This window comes from Mytilus californianus, unplaced genomic scaffold (assembly GCF_021869535.1).
Source record: "Mytilus californianus isolate M0D057914Y unplaced genomic scaffold, xbMytCali1.0.p SCAF_7, whole genome shotgun sequence".
Lineage (NCBI taxonomy): Eukaryota > Metazoa > Mollusca > Bivalvia > Mytilida > Mytilidae > Mytilus > Mytilus californianus.
In genome coordinates this window covers 34,924,021-34,943,461 of record NW_026262723.1, presented here as the reverse complement: position 1 = coordinate 34,943,461, position 19,441 = coordinate 34,924,021, and the positions used below count along the sequence as shown (strand labels likewise).

The 19,441-nt window shown below is 31.7% G+C and overlaps 1 long non-coding RNA gene across 3 annotated transcripts; it reads left to right on the top strand.

Moving 5' to 3' along the window:
- Positions 1-3,146: 3,146 nt before the first annotated feature.
- Positions 3,147-12,503, top strand: LOC127707924 (uncharacterized). Of its 3 annotated transcripts, XR_007985093.1 has the most exons (6): positions 3,147-3,261; positions 6,664-6,900; positions 8,419-8,638; positions 9,664-9,789; positions 10,434-10,556; positions 11,256-12,503. It is a non-coding gene; the product is annotated as an uncharacterized LOC127707924 (long non-coding RNA). The 3 variants fall into 3 exon arrangements; XR_007985095.1 differs by lacking the exon at positions 9,664-9,789; XR_007985094.1 differs by lacking the exon at positions 6,664-6,900 and having other exon boundaries at positions 3,150-3,261.
- Positions 12,504-19,441: the final 6,938 nt, after the last annotated feature.

Sequence of the window (19,441 nt, the reverse complement as noted above, 5' to 3'; positions counted from 1 at the left end):
TTATGTAATTTATTAACAGGTAAAGAACAGAACTTGGTTAACAGCCGTTGTTTTTTTAAATAGTAATTAGGTCTGAAATATTTGTATTGTTGGTACGAAATTTTAAAATGTCTACGTAGATAATCTAAGATCTGATGTGTATTTAATTTCGATTGGTATAAATGAAAATTCCATTGAATTCTAACAGAATCTGCTTATCTTCCCAGAGCGCATGCTAGTACCCAGTTTTTATTTTTAAGTGGGTGTCGTTCAGTCTTTAGTTTTCTATGATTGTTTGGTAGATTATTGTTTGTATTTTCGTCTTTTTTCTTTCTGATGATGGTATTGTAGTTTTTCATCTACTTATGATCTTTTTTTGTCTGCTCGTTATCTTCTGCCTTTTGTTTCATTTAGAGTCTACCATTGACATTGACTAAACACTCAGTGGAAATTCACATGGTTATTACTACTTTCCTACGATTGGTCTTTGATTTAAATGATTTATGAAACACATATACAATCTACAACCAATAGCAGCAATGTGCAAGTATAAATATTAGAAAGCAGTGAATGTGTGTATACATTTCTGTTTTAATCAAGTATTTCTAACTTAATAGTTTGAAATTTGAAAAGTTTAAGTTACCATATGTTTGGCTCAGTATTAAGAAAGAATCGTTGTTGTGTCGCGTCTATTACCTTACAATTGACAGTTAAAGTTTAGATCACCGTCAGGTCGGATAAGCATAACACTATTGTCAGATTTGTGAAAAATAGATCCGGCAATTGTGACATGTCTGCAAAATTCTTTTCCCAAAAGCAATAAAATCTAAATCGTCACTTTCAGCGAACAATTACTGGATGAACTTGATCATAATTATTTTTGCAAATTGATGTAACCTTTATGTGAGAGTATGTCCAAGAGAAAAATATGAGACCATTGATAGACATATTAACCTGAATATTGATTTCTGCATAACAAATTTATGAAATCACTAACCTCCTTAAGATTACTGATGTCATTAGATGCCAGACAGATTACAACTCGACCAACATTTAATTAATTATATTCAGTTTCACTACTTTTATTACAACTGGAAGCGCCAGAAAGGAATTTTGCTGTACAAAGACTTATATGAAGTTGAATAAAACGAACGAACTTAAATGATATTGATTTCACAATATTTAACTCGTCTGGATATTTCAGTATAGCATGATTGATATACTTGTACCTTTAGAATAATATTGCAAACCGGATACCACATTCAAAGTTTATGTTGATGATGTTTAGGGTCGTAAATTTAGATACGATACATAAAAACTTATCGATCCTTTAAAAAAAATTATTTCAAAAAGTTATCAATTAAGCTTTGTAACTAGATCTTTGAATATTGGTTTTATAGGTACCAACATTGATTTTGTTATCAATAAAAATTAAAACATAATTAAATATTATTCATATACAGTGATCAATACTAACGGTTCTGTATCCTGTCAATAACAAAAGGTAATGTTTTTTTTTTGAACTGTGTATGACGTCTTTACGAATAAATCCAATGGATGTGTACTGAATCATATTTTGTCTCCGATACATATTTCCTTATAAATTATTATTGTATTTGAATAAATTTTCATAATTTTTCATATTTTTTTATGAATTTAAATTTCATGAAGATATTATTAAGAAACTAAGATTCCAACTCCCTCATTGATTTAGGCGAATTGGTTGTTTTTTCAAAGTAACTTTGGTCATATAGCTCACCACATGTTTAGGTCTTAAACATTTATGGATTCAAAATGACTGGGTTTGGTCGTCAGTGTTGAAGGTAAATCCAGAAAATCGCATCGGACGCACACAATTAATAGTGTTTTTTTCGTTGACAAGCAATAAGCCGATACCCCTGCTGATAGACAGTAAGTCATTAGCTGAGCAGTCAGACGTTTACAATATAACTATTTATATGAAAACAAAAATAGTTAAGAAATTATAGTTTGGGGAGGGGGGATGATTAATTTTTACAACCAACAAGGTATGAAGAAATTAGTGGTTTTTTTCTTCCTTTTTTTACAGCAATGTGTCTAATCTCTGCTGGTGGACAATCAGGCAATAAGGATATCATCAGGTCAGTAGTCAGTACGTTTGGATTGACATGATTCATTACAAACCTTTCTTAAATTGTCCGTTTATAAATTTATGAATAATTTATAAACTAAGGTTTCAACTCCCTTTAACAAAATTCACCTCATATGAATTACGCCATTTTTGGTCCCTTTTTGTTTGATGGCTCTTTAAGTGTGTACAATGTCGGTGTTGTACATCTTTGGTATTTAAATAATTGTGTTTGAACGTTCTTTTGTGAAGGTTAATACAGATAGCGTTTCGAATACACATTATTAATAGTATTATTTTGATTTCAGTAAAAGCGAGTACCCTCAGGGCGGTATTTTGTTTCTTTAGTGTTTTTGTTTTTTGTTATAATGCTTTATATCGGTCTGATGAGTCAAGCTATTTTCCATTAATGTTTATAGGTTGTTATTATGTTGTGCAGATACACTACTGTACCATGTTAGGAAGAGAGATGGGCGTCCTCACAAATGTTATATATGACTGTTTTTTCTCATTTAAATTATTTTACATTTTGTCATGTCGGTGTCTTATATAGTTGGCTATGCGATATCGGTTGTGCTCATTGCTGGAGGAAATACGGTAACCAATAGTTGTTTACATCTACGTCAGTTTGGTATCTGGTGGATAGTTGTCTCGTTGCCAATCATACCACATCTACTAATCTTATATTGAATATGAGTTGCCATGTATTGCTCCAATACAGTTTGTCTTTTAACTGTATACACTTGTTATCAATCAAGAACTTTTAAACTAAAATGAATGTATCGCTTATAGATTATCCCATAATATCAAGCATTGATAAATACTAGTTAGTTAATTTCAAGCTATGACACTTTCCCCATTAAATATTGTAATCGATCAATTTAATTGTATTCACGAATAATACCCGTATTATTTATCTCCAAGTCGTAAATGAATGTAAAATACTTTAGTTTAATTTATGCCTGTCATGTTGAAGATTATATAACCAAAAAAAAAATTAATAAAGAATGTCTTTGTTTATTCCTTAGTTTGTTTTCTTCCTGCAGTGGACTGATTGGTTAATATTTCTATATTGCGTTTTTAATACAGAAAGACACCGCGTTGAATATACGCATGTTTTAACATTATAACTTGGATATAATTATTAACGAAGAGATTGTTGAAGTTGAAATAAGGTAAATATTTCATATTATTTTAACATTAAGCTTCCTTTGAATCTGGATTTACGTCACCCAACAGATTCACAATAGATACCTCTGTTTCAACTGCTAACTCGTCAACATTTCAGAGTACAACATTGCTTCTTGGTATGTTGTCTCCTCTTATTTTATTATTTTGTCAATCTGTGCAGCGTTTCATTGACTGTTAATTGTATTTCCGCCTTCTTCTTTCAGAAATGCTATTCAACTTTTTTGGGGGGAAATTTTGTCTTTTGTTCGCATTATTCTTTCAGAAATGTATTTCTTCAAATAATGATTTTTATTGGTGTTCTGACGTGTTATTACATCTTTTATTCTGCCATTAAAGTTGCCGTGAAAACAACTTCTATTGACTATCACAGCCTTTTGTCGGTTTGTACATTGCATTGTTATACATGTAATAGCAGTTGTTTATTGATTGTAATTGATTGTGTATAAATGTACATATTATATCCATTTTGTATTGTCAAATGTTTTTGAATATAGTCTGAATAATAAAAATGTCATATAAAAAATCCTAGATATCGCCTAGTTACGTACACATATTGCCCAGTTAAGTACATTGTTTTTCTTTAAGTCTACTTTGCTGGGGGAATTTAAAGTACAGTAAATTTCAACATGAACATGTACAGCTGGTTATCTCCCAGTTTAAAAGTACCTTCTGGACAAGAGAGTCCTCCAGCAGAAGCACTGACCAAGTGGTAAAAAATTTAATAAAATGAACATACGATATTGATTTCTTTATGGTGACACTTTAATAACCTCACCAGCTAAGTTCAAAATCAATAGATTAAATGTAAAAACAAAACAGTTAAAACCATATAAAAACCCAAATAAAACTGTAATGACGGCGCTGTAGGAAATATTAATGAAGCAGAGATATGTTGACGGTCAACTTAGCAACGAGCGAATTGCACGCTTAGTTTAAGTATAAGTAATAAATAGATAACTTATAATTTCAAAAAAATTTTTAAAGTTATTACCTAATTCCTAATCTACGTGTATTATTGGTTGTTTAGTTACCATTCAAACTCCTTTTATTAAATAACTTATGGTATACACAATATATAGGCCTCGATAGTGCTTCATTGTATTGAATTTAAAATGCAGTATAGTTTTTGTTTGGTCCATCTCTTTACAACTTAGCCATATTAGGGGATATAACTCAGAAAATATGATTATCAGAAAGGAATTAATAGTGAGTTTACCTGTTTGCTTTAATATACTTAGAAAGAACATATCCACTTGACCAATTTTTTCTTCTTCTGAAAAGACGTTAAAAAAGCTATTTTCTCATAATTAATCTAAAAATTCTATTGTTCAGTTTTCATTGTATAACACAAAGTTATGTTTTCCATGTATAATCTATTTAAAATTTGACAAAATTGCACAATCTGTAGCTCGAAAAAATCTCCGTCACTGATAATTGTTATAAAAAGCATGATTTAACCACTGTTACAAACCCTCATTCAAACCAATACAAACTTACAGCTATCATTTCGGATATTGCAAGTCACAGACTTTTCAAACCAGTTCGCATTGGAAAAGATGAAAAAGAGAAAAGATTTTTTCTTAAACTTTCCTTTGCCAACAAAGGTCTCGATGGCGTCAACTTAGGCAATATCCTTCATCATAAATTAGTTCAGTCGAAAATACCACCTTATTTTAAAGATCAGTCTGTACCAATAATTTCTTATACCTATACCAAACCAATTACAACTAAAATTTTCAATTACAAACACGTTTTGCAGGATCTCAACATTGACGACTTCAAGTCTAAACCTCCTGATTGCACCTGTACTAGTTCCCAATTCACATATAATCCGGCTGGCCACGTTACTACCGGAGACCTTAACATTGTCAATAACACTTCCCTGCAAAATTTGTTATCCAAAGGTCCGAAATATCGTGAGCCTAAATCCATCAATTGGAAATACAACCTCAAAATACTGATGGATTCAGTCGAGGATTATGCCAGGCAATGGGCTAAACGCGAGACAGAAGACGTAGATACTCTTTCCGAATGGATTAAGGCTGTGAGGTCGTTGATACAAATCCGAATTAAGAAACTGAATGGGCATATCAATACCCACGCTACGTCAGTTTTTAAAGACCCAAATGTTGCAAAACACTTGTCCTACCTCCATGACAAATATGTTGTTGTCCCCGCAGATAAAGCCCCAAACAACATCGTTTTTGTGTGTAAATATCATCACATAGACTGCTTGATAAATGAATTAGGTATTGACAATTCACTTTGAAACTCAACTTATACCCTCACGACACTTACCAAAGAGGAAATCCTGGATGATCATAGGTCTGTTCTATGTTCCTTTGGAATTTCAACCAAAGATGAAGAACTGGATCTTCCATCACTGTATTGGATACCTAAACTACATAAGTGTCCTTACAAACAATGGTATACTGCTGGGTCATCCAAGTGCTCCACGAAACCTCTTTCTAAATTATTAACATCTTTCTCCAAAGTGTTAAAATGTTGTTTTTTTTAAATTAACCATATCAGACAGATCTATTTGAAAATGTAGGATCCTTTATCAAGTTTAAATGGATTTATGCAATCATTTCAGAGAAAGGAAATCATCCGTTTAGCGGATCGAGGAGACAAAAGATAATGCCCAGTATTTCTATTTTTCTATAGATGCCAATGCATAACACATAAACAAATGTAACAAATATATTTTCAATTATAAACCAAGTAAAGTGTGATGTAAGGGAATTTCTAGGCGATTCCGAGTGTTTTCGTTTGCAAGGTATAAGGTTACCTCTTTTATATATGTATAAACGAAGGCAACAGTAGTATACTGCTGTTCAACAGTCATAATTCGATTAAGCAAAAACAAATCCGAGTAACAAACAAAAACCGAGGGAAACACATCAACTATAAGAGGAAAACAACAGAACAACAGAAACACTGAACTACAACAAAAGCAAACGGCAACATATATAGAAACGGACTGTCTGATAACAATATAAGATATTCGAATAAACAGAATAACTATTTTGTTGATATATCTGAGTTAGGAGTACGCGTGGTTACCTGGTAAAGACCGACCTATTTTTCACTATTAAGCAAAGAGATGAGCTATGTTTATAGTTTAAAATTTATTAGGGCTTTATGTTCTATTCACAAAGTAAAAAGACTAACTGTAACTACAAAGTCCGGTTTTGATAAGATAGATGTTACTTATTATGGAAAATAAATTTGGTTGGCATTTTGCAAATTTATTAATGAAATCAGAACATCTAAATTATATCTCTTAATAGCTAACAAAATATTTAAAAAGTTCCATAACTATTTTGTTTTGTACATATACATTGCTTACAGTATGCTTGATATTGGTATTTTATCTTTGTTAGATTCCTTTTCAACTGATGCATGTAATGCACCAACGTATACTGTTGATGACGTTTGATGGGTATTTACGGAACCTGGATTGTCGACAAATGTCGTTTACGACACCCAAATCGATTTTCTACAGTTACCGTATATTCGTAAAACAACTTTATTTTGACAGCCCTAATTGTCAGAGTAGGGTACACTATAAGATATACAGTGGTACAAATTTTGTATATAATTTTAACAATGGTGACGAGGTAATTTGAAACATGCTTATCTGTTGCATTAATTTGTCGCCTTTTCGTTTTCGAATTACTATTTGGTGCACTTCTTTTTAAAAGAGAGGGGAAAGATACCAAAGGGAGACTCTAACTCATAAGTCTAAAATAAACTGACAACACCATGGTTAAAAAAAAAAGACAAACAGACAAACAAACTAAAGACTGAGCAACACGAACACAACCAAAAACTTGGGGTGATCTCGGGTGCTCCAGAAGGGTTAGTAGATCCTGCTGCTCATGCGACACCCGTCGTGTTACTCCTATGAAATATGCTAATAGGCTATGTGAAGTAATAAGGCATTATGCAATATCGGATTGGATATCGATGGTAAAATAAAACCACTCAAAGAACAATTAATAATAAATATTGACATGGAAAGCTTCTTGTCTAATTGAATTGGCATTAATAAGGTATTGTATATACAGATATTTTTACGATGTTTTTATTATCACGAAAATTACGGTAAGATATGTTTTGAAAATATATATACTTGCAATATAACTTTTGATACCATAATTTCCTTAATCGTAATAATTAATTTAGTATTTTAGTCGATGGTTTTCACCAATTGCAATTATAAATACACTCATAAATGCCTGAATTTACAGTATATTTAATGGTTTTTATTGTTGTTATTGTTGTTATGTTTTGTCTCTACCAACACATAGCTAGTTGTTACTCATTTTCGAATATGTTTTTTTTTATGTAAAAGCTACTGCCAATTTTCTTGGAATCTGTGGGTAGCGGTGTCCCTCGAATTTAAATGTTCTTCACATCATAACTTTTCTATAGACTTGTATGGGGCAAATATCCACACAAAGATAACAAAATTGGAAACCACGAAAATAACTGATACCACAGCATTTGTTGAACAGGCGCTTGCAATCTGCTAGTCCAAAACTGATCTACGTTTTGCTACTTGAAGTCTTTTCGGAATACGCATTGTTGAAAAGCAATTTTTTTTCTCTTTACCCTTTTTTCGAAAATAAAATAATGTGCAATTTAAACCAACATAGAAATGCATAGTTGCGACGTCCGGATTTCGCACGTATTATACATTTGTCATGGGCATTGGAGATGGATCAAATTATATTACTAGTATATCGAATTTACAAGAAGAAATCTCATTAGGAAATAACTTAAATTCCATGAATTCAAAATATTGAACACGTGAGATAGACATGCTGTTCATAAGATGCGCTCTTGAAATAAAACATGGAGAGCCAAATTTACCATAAGAAATTGGTCAACTATATTTGGTGTATGGAATAATTGTAAGATGTTCATGTCTGTCTGACAGGATTTATCTGACCTTGACCTCGTTTTCATGGATCTTCAAAATTGTTAAGTTTATGTGATACTTGTAGTAAAACCTTTATATTTAAGACATTCAACATTAAATCAATGGTCAGTAAAGCAGATGAGACATTTAAGAGTGTGAACTCTTGTTTACAAGTAATTTATATATTGCTTCTTTTTTTGTTTGTTTCAAGATTACAGGTGAAAGTTGCAAAGGGTGCTCGTACTCGAACAGTGGTCTTTCGGAGTGGCTTTACAATCTCGATTTAGTTTCCTTCCAGATAAAAAAATCTAACATAAGTAACGATGGAATCAACAGACACGGCAAAATAGCACCAGTGGAAATAGCAAAAGCACCTGACACACTAAATGACACTTTTAAGTTTCAAATTGACGGAGAATTGGAATACAATTGTAAGCATAGCATATTAGTTTATGTTTCCGTTAAGATGTAACGGTAACAAGTCCCCTGGAATTTTTAATTGTAATGTATTTGATTCTTACATAGACGCAAATATTCCAAATATAAAAAATAAGATGCGGTATGATTGCCAATGAGACAACTGTCTACTCTTTACTATCTTAGTACAAACATGATAAATATATATATATATATATATATATATAAAGATTTCTCTAATACAATTGCTTCAATGGGTTTTCAATTCTGTCTCTGAAGACGATCTGTGAAGGATTAAAACCGGTCAGGCTATAAATCATAACCAGACACAAAATATCATGAAAGCGTTATTGTCATTGCACACCAAATACTTTTTGAAAAGATACATAAGAAAAAGTAGTCTTGGATTAAAGCTAAACTACAGATACATAGGTCTGAAATCGACAACCACAAGACGCTTCTATTTGAATTAAGAAAGGTGTAAAATATATTCCTATGAAACGAAAATGCGATTGATATGGGCCTGGAAATTCTGATTAGGAAATGAACAAATACGATCAGTTGGAAGAGTTTATTGTTTCTTATCCGATAGGCGGAAGATGTTAAGAGATATTCAAACTGATAAGTAAAAAACGACATAAACATGCCATTGCAAAAACCGAAAAACAAACAAAAGACTATTAACATTCTTCAGAACACAACATGCAAAACAAATTGAAGACTTAGCAACACGAACCCCAACCAAAAACTAGGGATGATAGCAGGTGCCCAGTAATGGTATGCAGTTCCTGATCCACATCCTGGCACTTCTCGTGTTGTTCATGTTACATAACTTTTGTAATGGTTAAAAAATTGACAATATTTTAGTAACGAGTTATGTACAATGACATGTAAGAAAAACCGTTTAACGTACAAAATGTATTTTGATAATAGTGTGATGTTGATGGAATCATATGCTTTCTTTCATGAATTTAAGATTGTACAAAAAGTTCTAACTTTTATCATATTAAATCAAATGATGTCATTGGTCGAATATCAGGGGGAATTACTGGTTTCTTGGTTCTATGTGGATTGACAATTTATTTGTGCATTTGTTGTCGTATGAGAAAACGAAAAACCGGAAGATACTGTTTCACATGTCTAACTAACAGAACAAGAAACATAAGTAAGCTTATCTATGTTAGATTAAGAACTTATGTGTAGGTTAATCTGCAGAGTAAATAATGGTGAATTAGCACTTTTATTGAAAATAAATTGTTATTAACTAGTAACTAAAAGTGTCCTCTATATTATGCATGTATGCCAAATTGTCATGACATGAGAAAATTCAACATATAGTGAAAAATACATCAAGCTTACCAAAATAAAACGACAGATTCACTTTTCGTCTACAAATGACTCATCGGTGGCCCTCCATTCATAACAGTCGAACAATCAACACGTATAGGAAGTTGTAGAGTACCGAAAAACAAAACAAAATATCCAGTAACATGTACCTAATATGTCTAATGCAATCAATAACTGGAGAAATGAATTATTTGACAACTCATCAACAGTAAATTTAGAGGAAATAACAGTACCAGTAAGACTTCATTCAAAAAATTGAGCATTGTATAAAGATCTTTTAGATATTAACACACGTGTACATGCGCTTATACAATCACTTTACAACTGAAGTTAACCTATGAAATAATATTTGTATTTTTAACAGTTTAATGAATTCTTGATGCGATGCTCTTTTTTAAATCTTTGATTGTCAAATAATACTATTAATTTCAATTCATATCAGTACAATGTGTTTGTATATAGATGCAAGAGGTCTTTTGGCAGAATGTTCCGTAGACGGACTACTGTTATGCTCGTGTATTTTATGTAGGCGTCAACAACACCTCGAAAGAATGCAGAATTCAGATTCAGATGCATGTGAAAAGGGTAAGTATTGATATGGTTTGGTATTGTTTTGTTGGTTTCTGTCCTTCATAAATGATAATTTACATGCACACCTTATACCTTTTTTAATGATCATATTTCTCATTTTGTTTTCGATTGGAAATTGATTACGTTTTTGGTGGGGTTTTTTTTGTGGTTGATTTTTATGGGGGGTGGGGTGGGGTAGGGTAGGGAGTAGGGGGTACCAGACGAAAATTGTATTGAACTATGAAACACTTATGACTGATGAATGGCTTTTACATATATTCAATTGGAGGCTGATAAGGAAATTAAAACAATCAGTATCGGTCATTAATTTACACTTTGGATAAATACACATTTTTGATATCAACAAAATAGAAAGGACAGGATAATGTAAAGGCTGACTATTTTCCACATGGTCAGCTGAGGAATAAGAATAACGTTTAAAGTCTCCACAGAAATTTATCATTTTAACAAATCTACTAAAAAGTATCTTGTTCCTGTTTGTGTACTATTTGCCATGCATCTAAAAATGAGGCTTATTAAACAATAGTAGCCTTTTCATATTGGTAATTGTACGGTTTATCGATCATTGAAAGTATGTCTATTGAAGAGTACGCCATAGTTCTGTATTTATTCACCGTGTCGACATATGAAAGATGTACTGACCTTTTCAAATAGTTACAATTGTAATTATCACGGGAAACCTTTTGTTTACAGTTTTTACTGAACATGAGGACAACAAGACTGATACGGTGACAAGATGGAAATCTCTAAATGGCATGAAGGATCGAAACACAGTCTCGCTCATCCAATGTGACAACTAAACTGGAGAACAAGTACAATGTCCGAATATGATATGTGTGTAAATAGCATTGGAAACTATACCAAAGAGACAGTGCGCAATGTTATGTATATGAATCTGTCTTTTTTTACCAATGTAAACTTCGACGATGTATATATATTTTAGTATATGAGTGGTTTCAAATAATAGAATTACACTAACAATGATTATAGACTTTTTGAGGTTCGACACGTAACTCTTTTTATTAATACTGACGTAAAATTAGAAAATGTAAATGAAAAAAATCATTTAAACGTATTGACACGTGTTACATCATTTCTTAAATAAGTAAGGAAAAAAAATCAAGTTTACAACCCAGATAAGGAATGTTTATTGAAAACTGGAGTAATAATCCGATGGTTGTCCGTCACAACCCGATCGTGTCGTAAAGTACCCTATTTGGCTATCAATTTTAGGTATTTTTGTCATATAGCTCTTCAACGGTTTCGGTACTTATACTTCCTCGGATTTCCAATGTTTGGCTTTGAGAGTTCCTGATGAAGGTAAATCAAGAATCGTCTGGCGTACAAAATGATAAGCCAGGTACCTTTGATGAGTTTTGCTTTCATATTAACATACATTATTATCATTTATTCATGCTTGCAGACAGACTATGTTTAAGAGACACTGACTTTCGCACTGTAAATAAATTTTCTGTTTAATGTTTGTTAAAATTGTGATATCAAGGTTACAGCTACATGTACATCTAAATTACCCATATTAAGATAGTCAGTTACTAAAGATAAATTGGTTACAGTTTGCTTGTGACCTAATACGATATATACAAACTCAGTTAATTCCATATGGGACTCGAGCTTTATCTCATTGTATATATAATAAAACAAATTGCCAAACTGAGAAGTTTCATAAAAAAATATGAATTATATCAAGCAATAATGTTTAGATTCTGTAATTTTCGCAGTCATTCAGAGGCAAATGCTGGAATAGGTAGCATTTCTTTAAATATTGTACTAGTAAGTTTATGTCATTCTCATTTAATTTATGTGTTTTCATAATTTCTTTTATTCTGTTTGCTAAATATAGTGTATATGCATTGTGTAAACTATTGGTCTTATTGCACCTCAAAGTGCCTGAGTTAGTAAATAAAGTTATCGCTATCGTCAGCTTCGCTCGCTCTCCCCTCTTATGGTATCTACTAACCCCATATATATCGTATTATTACTAATAATATTATTTTTCTTGTATTGAAAATTCACTTTTCTTGAAAATTTTGAATATATATAAAAATAAGGAGATGAGGTATGATTGCCAATGAGCCAACTTTCCACCAAAGTTCAAATTAAGTTGATGTAAGCAATCATAGGCAACCGTACGGCCTTCAACAATGATAAAAATCCATACCGTATAGTCGGCTGTATAAGGCCCAGACATGAAAAATATGAAACAATTCAATTCCATGTATTGTTTAAAATATTGTTCAGGTATGTCAAAAATGTCGTTTTTCTTTCATAACCGTTTAGATCGTCTTTTCAACGTGTCCCAAACGAATGCGTTCGATTTATTAACGCAGCATTTTGAACGAAAATGCTGTCTCCTTAGAGTAAAATGTTTATAGGACGTGTTACCGCGCGTTTTTGTTTATGATAAACGCACACACGATTCAATGATAAGGTAAAAGTAAATAGACGTTAAGCATGTTGCATAAAGTCGTCCAATCAATATAGCAAAGAATGACAGGAAATATGGGGTTTTGTTCAATGCGACGCTTTCTACACAACACAACAAAATATTATGAATCATCTAGAAAGCCGCAATAAGAACATTAACGGTACCAAATTTACTGCACGAGTTGCGCTTATCGACAAGTATTGTCTCTTTAGTGATCCTCGGGGTATGAAATATTGAAAAATCCAAAGCCTAATTTAAACTTGGAAAAGCTAATGTGTCACATTATATTTCATTTTGTATTGAGTCCAGACGTAGATTTAGAATGATGATGTTAAAAACTCTGACTAGTCTTTTACTTAACTGACATAGCCTAAATATATTCTTCCGTTTATCATAACTATGGGTTTGTCTATCTCATTGGTGAAAAATGATTAACAGCAACATAAAAATAAGGAGAAGTGGTATGATTGCCAATGAGACAACTATCCACCAAAGTTCAAATGAAGTGAATGTGAGCAATTATAGGTAACCTTCAACAATGAGAAAAACCTATACCGTGTGGTCGGCTATAAAAGGCCCCGAAAAGTTTATTTCATCACCAGGCAGTGTATGGTAATAAAAAGTAGACGGTATAAAAATAGTAGCCTTACTCAATTGTCGAAATAGACAAATTTGACCTTAAATATTAGTAGTTAGTTCACTAATTGTTTTTTGACAACATAAATACTGACTTCATTAGCTCGAATATCAACTCACACTTACAATATTAAAACAAAAATGCCATTATTCTATATATGTTGCTTATTAACTATGAGAACAACTAGATAGGCAGTAACAATTAATTGGGTCGACTGGTATAGGTTGGAAAACTTTTTCATTGTTGCCATTGAATGTTCGATAGAGGAATAAAATTAATGTAGACTCGTATTAAGCTGCAAAGAGTTGATGCTGTGATTTTGTACCATGGCATGAGCCTGTCACAACTTATAATCGAGACATAAATTTCAACATCTCAATTCCGACCGGAGGCGACTTCGGTCTTATACATCACGAACACGACCAGTCATATATGTAGGATATACGTCAATGAGACAGCAATCAAAATACACATAGACATGATAGAGATAAACATTCAACAATTGATAGGTGTTTTAACGGGATGCCTTACTCTAAACTGCTTCACGATTTCATAGTTGTGAAAAGATTTATTCGATTATAAAAGATATGCAATCAATTCCAAATTTTCACAAAATAATAAAATAAATTAAAATTGTACAAAAACAACAGTGTTCAGGTTCCTACATAAAACTGATATACATCTCCTCTTTTATAGTTGATCTCTGTAATAATAACAGGTACTGATACTAAGAAGATAGCAGAACTATTACAAGATGAAAAACACCTAACTTTCATATACAGGTGGTTTATATGCGTAAAGTTTACTGATCAAACTCGCCAGATCCATTGCTGAACAAAGTTACTGGATCAAGGAATGTTCAAATTAAGAACATTCCACTGAATGAAACTTTAAGTGTTTATATCTTCTTTCAATGTCCACGTAGTCTCGGACACATTTAGCTTGCGTCTTAAAAAGTTTTCCCTCAAGTAAGTTTCTTTGGTTAGATATTGAGTTAAACAGTCAGTTCCTTCAAAACCACCACATGAAGATCTGTTTTACTCATTTGTGCCAAAATATGTGTTAAAATGTACAAACAGTGTTTTCTCTCGAGTCCTTTGATATTTGTTAAACACTTGTAACTTGTAAACATTATCCATTGTTTAGGTGTTACACAGCAAGATTTCTAGAAATCTTATCATATCAGAACTAAACTAGAGATAAACTCTGCATTGTTATAATCAGTTCATAACCGCTTCGATATGGGCTTCCATGTTTGTTGTTGTTATTACCGAACCAATAACCATTATCATGAGCGTCACACAAATAAAATATGTCAGGGCATCTTAATAGGGTTATACATAACAACTTTATATACACATTTGCATTTAGAAATTAAAGAAATATTTTGCATACAAGTTTAACATCATTCTTTTTAAATGCGATCTTAATAATCATATAAAAAAGTTCCGTTTGAAAGAATTATAAATGTTCATGCAATAACATTGAGTTATCTAGAAAAAACAACGTTGTATTTTTTTCATGTAAACAATTTATGTTCTAAGGCACATTAAAAAATACGAGAAAAATACCTTAAGATATGAACAGTTTGGAGAAATCTAATACGAACAATTATCATCTTGATATATATTCTTTTGTGTAAAGAATCCCGAACAGTTCTATATAGCATGGCATTATTATTCCATTTTAAACGTTCTCTTGCTAATATTCTAATTTTTTGGGCTTTCTAGAGCGGAACATTGAGAGCAAAAATAGCAAATAAAAAAACATAATATAAAAATAGCAAAATAAGTAAAAAGTAAATATGAGAAAGCAAACGGAAAAAGAAAATATCACCCCCGAGATTGTATCTTATACATGTTATACGACTACACTAGACTTTAATCGATAAAAATCATTTTAGTTCTTTGAACTTGATAATTGTTTGCACATACTAAAATGAAGCCGCATGGAAGAATCCAACGATATTTTCAAGAGTGTGACTAAACAGACAGATAAAAAAAAAACGATCTACCGATACTAGAATTACTTGGCAAGAAACGCTAAACACATACATTTTACTTTTATTTTTTTAATAAGAATAAAATACATTCAGTTTGAAGATGCATAAATTAACAAAAATGATAATAATAAGCAATATAATTATTATTATCATTATTGGTAATTAATGCATCTTCAAACTGAATGTATTTTATTCTTATTATCTAATATTTTCGTTCAGATTGTAGGAATTATTAAGGTATCAGTAAAGATTACCCAATAATAGTATTATCATTGTTATTATCATTATTGTTATTATTTATTTCATTATTGCAAATGCTTCAAGTAAATGAGTAGTACATGTCCTTAAATGTCAATTTGAATGTACTTTATTTCTAGGTTCAGATTGCAAGAATTATCAAACTATCAGTAAGGAACAACCAATATTTAAAGGAAGAAAACACTCAAGTAGTAATAAGGATAAATATGATAAAGTCACCGCTGACTTTTTTTGTTTAAAACATTTGTCTTTGTTCTATGGGTATGTTGGAATGGTGTTTCATTGGTAATTTTTCTGCTAGAAAATCTCCCTATTTTATACAGCACAAACGAGTCTTATATTATGGCTTACTTATTTATTTTTAATGGGTATGCAAGTTGTTAAATATGTTTATTATCATCAGACATTTGTCTTACGCTCGTTCGTTTTTGTATATGAATATATATTCATAACTAATTCAGTTCTATTTGACTCTTATTTGATTTTTACAGGAAGGCTTCGACCTATTTCAAAATATTAACGAAATTTTGGAGAAACTTTACTATAGCTATTTACATATTCTATCCAAAAATTAAGATGTTAATTTTTGGTGCCAATACTTTCAATCTAAAGGACCAAAGACGTCGATACAAACATTTTAGACTCATTGTTTGTTGCTATGGTATATTGTCAAATTAGAATTTAGAAATTTTGTTTTTTGACTACTTTATCATTTGTTTATCCTTTATCATGTTAGTGCAAAGTTACATTATTCAAGAATACTTTAAAATCAGACCCTAATTTGGCCGACAAATGAGACTTCTAGTCCTACTTCTTTCTCTTGTACTATAAAAACAATTAACAAAAATACCGAACTCTAAGGAAAATTCAAAAAGATGGAAGACCATAAAACTGCACAAAATGTAAAGCTCGACTATATCTACCAACCGAACGAATGGAAAACAACTATTATATTCCTGACTTGGTGCAGTAAAATATTATTACTTTTTACGTGTTTTGACATACAATTAAGTATAAACTATTGGCCAGAAAACATATTATCGATATTTTTTTTTCAATTGCGTTACTTTTTTCAAAATTCAAACTAAGGAAGTTAGTTGCATTACATTAAAAAAAAATGACTGTTTAAAAATTATTGTTAAACCGCATCTATTAAATTTCAGACTTTACGCCTATGTGAAAAAGCTCAAATGTATTTTCAATGACAATTAGAAAGTATGTAAAAATTATCCGTTTATGTAGGCCATGTCTGTTATTCGTTCTTTATTTGACCATGTTTTTTTTATTCTTTTGCAGACGAAACGAGCCTCTGGTGTACAAAATTATAAGCCTGGTATCTGAAATGAGTTTTTTTTATTTTTGTTTTGCGTGAAGTCTTGCAAAACGTAACAGCTTTCAAGAAAGAAAAACACGTTCACTGTTTAAGTGAACGATCTGTTATTGTTTTTGGTGAATTTATTTACTACTTTCAGAGACTCGGAACAATTGAAGCTTGGCACCTGTATATTGTTGACGACTGCATTTTTCCCACTTGATGTCTTTTGGTTATGTTGTGTTGCTGTGTTACTGGTTCGAATTGATCACTTTGTCACCACACAATTCCTTTTTGGTCATCTGCCATTTTTAAACATCATATTCATTCTTGGTTTTTTAATAAACTTATATAACAAACTACACATCAGTGTTATGCAAGTATATATTTTTTTTAGCCGAATGAGATTTATGACATGAGTAGTAAGAAAAAGCTTGCGTCTCCTAACAATTACAAATTAATCGATTTCCCAACAAAAAAATGACACATTTCCTGTATTTGTTTATCCCAGCCAAAAAATAAAGATCTTCCAACATCATGATACACGACACGAAATTATTTAACTTTGGCCCTCTTCGCGAAAGAATGCAAATAAAGAATTTTCAACGTTTTGGGGATAATAAAATTTCAGTGATAAATACACTTTGGTTCATGTTGTTCTTTTATCGTGTTTTATATCAAACAGCTACATCCTGGAACGATATATGTTGACATTGGATTATATGATTAAAGTACCTACTATACCGAGCCCGTGAATGTAGATACGACCACGGTAAACTTATCGACATTTGAATACACTTTTTTCTAAAAGGTTCTGGTGGAAGCCTGTTCCATTCACGAATAACCGACTATAGGAAGACATTTTTACAGTTCTATAGTTGATATTTTGAACATTAAATGCCCTTCATGTATAATAGTAATAAACGTGGCAATATTGTTTAAGTACGAGACTACAAAGATAATCTTTACCATATAAGAAAAGCACTTGTGCACCACTTATTGTGTCTTGGTCTGATTTGTTTTTAGGGTTCCCTTACCAAACCACGGTCCTTGCTATTACTTTAGTGGGGGCAGTTTGTATCCGGAACTCCTTGTTTACTCCTTATTATAATGTGTTGAAACTTTATCACAACCTCAACAATATAATGCCATTGTTAACCTACTATTTTGTGTTTGATCAAAATCATTTTACGGTTTCCTTTAAAAATAATAATATTTACACTTAAGTACACATGTATATTCCTTTCATCTGCTAAGACACTAATTGGAAGTTGATGAAATTTTCACAGATTCTTCGCAATTTCATGCCATTGTGCATCTTTTATTTTGTTTTTGATTTCTATTACATATCTATGTGGGAATTAAATAACCAACGGATGGACTTTGCAAGGTATGGGGATATCATTCCGTGACCTTACTCACCAATGCCTTTAGTTCACGAAACATTTATTAAACCTTTCTTTATTGAAACGTTAATGTCAAATCAGAGTCAGACATCAATCACAAAAACATGTAAAGCAGTTAAAAGAGAGTCGGGGTTAGAAAAAAACTGATGTGTTCATAGATTCAATTATAGCTACCAGTAAATTATATTTGGCAGAAAATATTTGTTCACTTTTAGCCAAGCAAATAGTTATAGTTGCCGTATGGCTTATCTGTTAATAGAAAGAAGATACCAATCGTAACCAACGACCCAAAAATCCTAAAGACATTTAATTTATAGACGTCAACATACGATCTTTGCATACAAGTATATTTTTTATAATTACCTACCTTTTGAACACGCTGATGACTCTTCATGTAAATTACGGTTGCTCAGAGGGTTGATGGTTGATGGTGTATGAACAGTAAGATTGTTGTTGTTATTTGTTGTTATTTGTTTAAAGGTCATTGAAAAATATTGAAAGCATACTCAGGACGAGAACAATTTACAATAAAACAAATAGGTAGGCATTGCAAAGCAATTGAATGAAAGCAGAACGTTTGCCTCAAATCACATACGGACCCTTCAAATCGTTTTTACAAGGGTCCATAAGCGTACAAATGGCTTTCAGCTTTTCCGTCGTGTGACAGCGTATATAACGTTCTCAATCAGACTGGATGTCCCTTGCGGGGGTAAACAATTAGAGATATGTGGTATAAGTCAAAAAGACACAAACCACATGTCACATGAGAGAGAAGAGGAGAACGTGTTGTCTTGAAAGATAGATGTCTACACAGCATG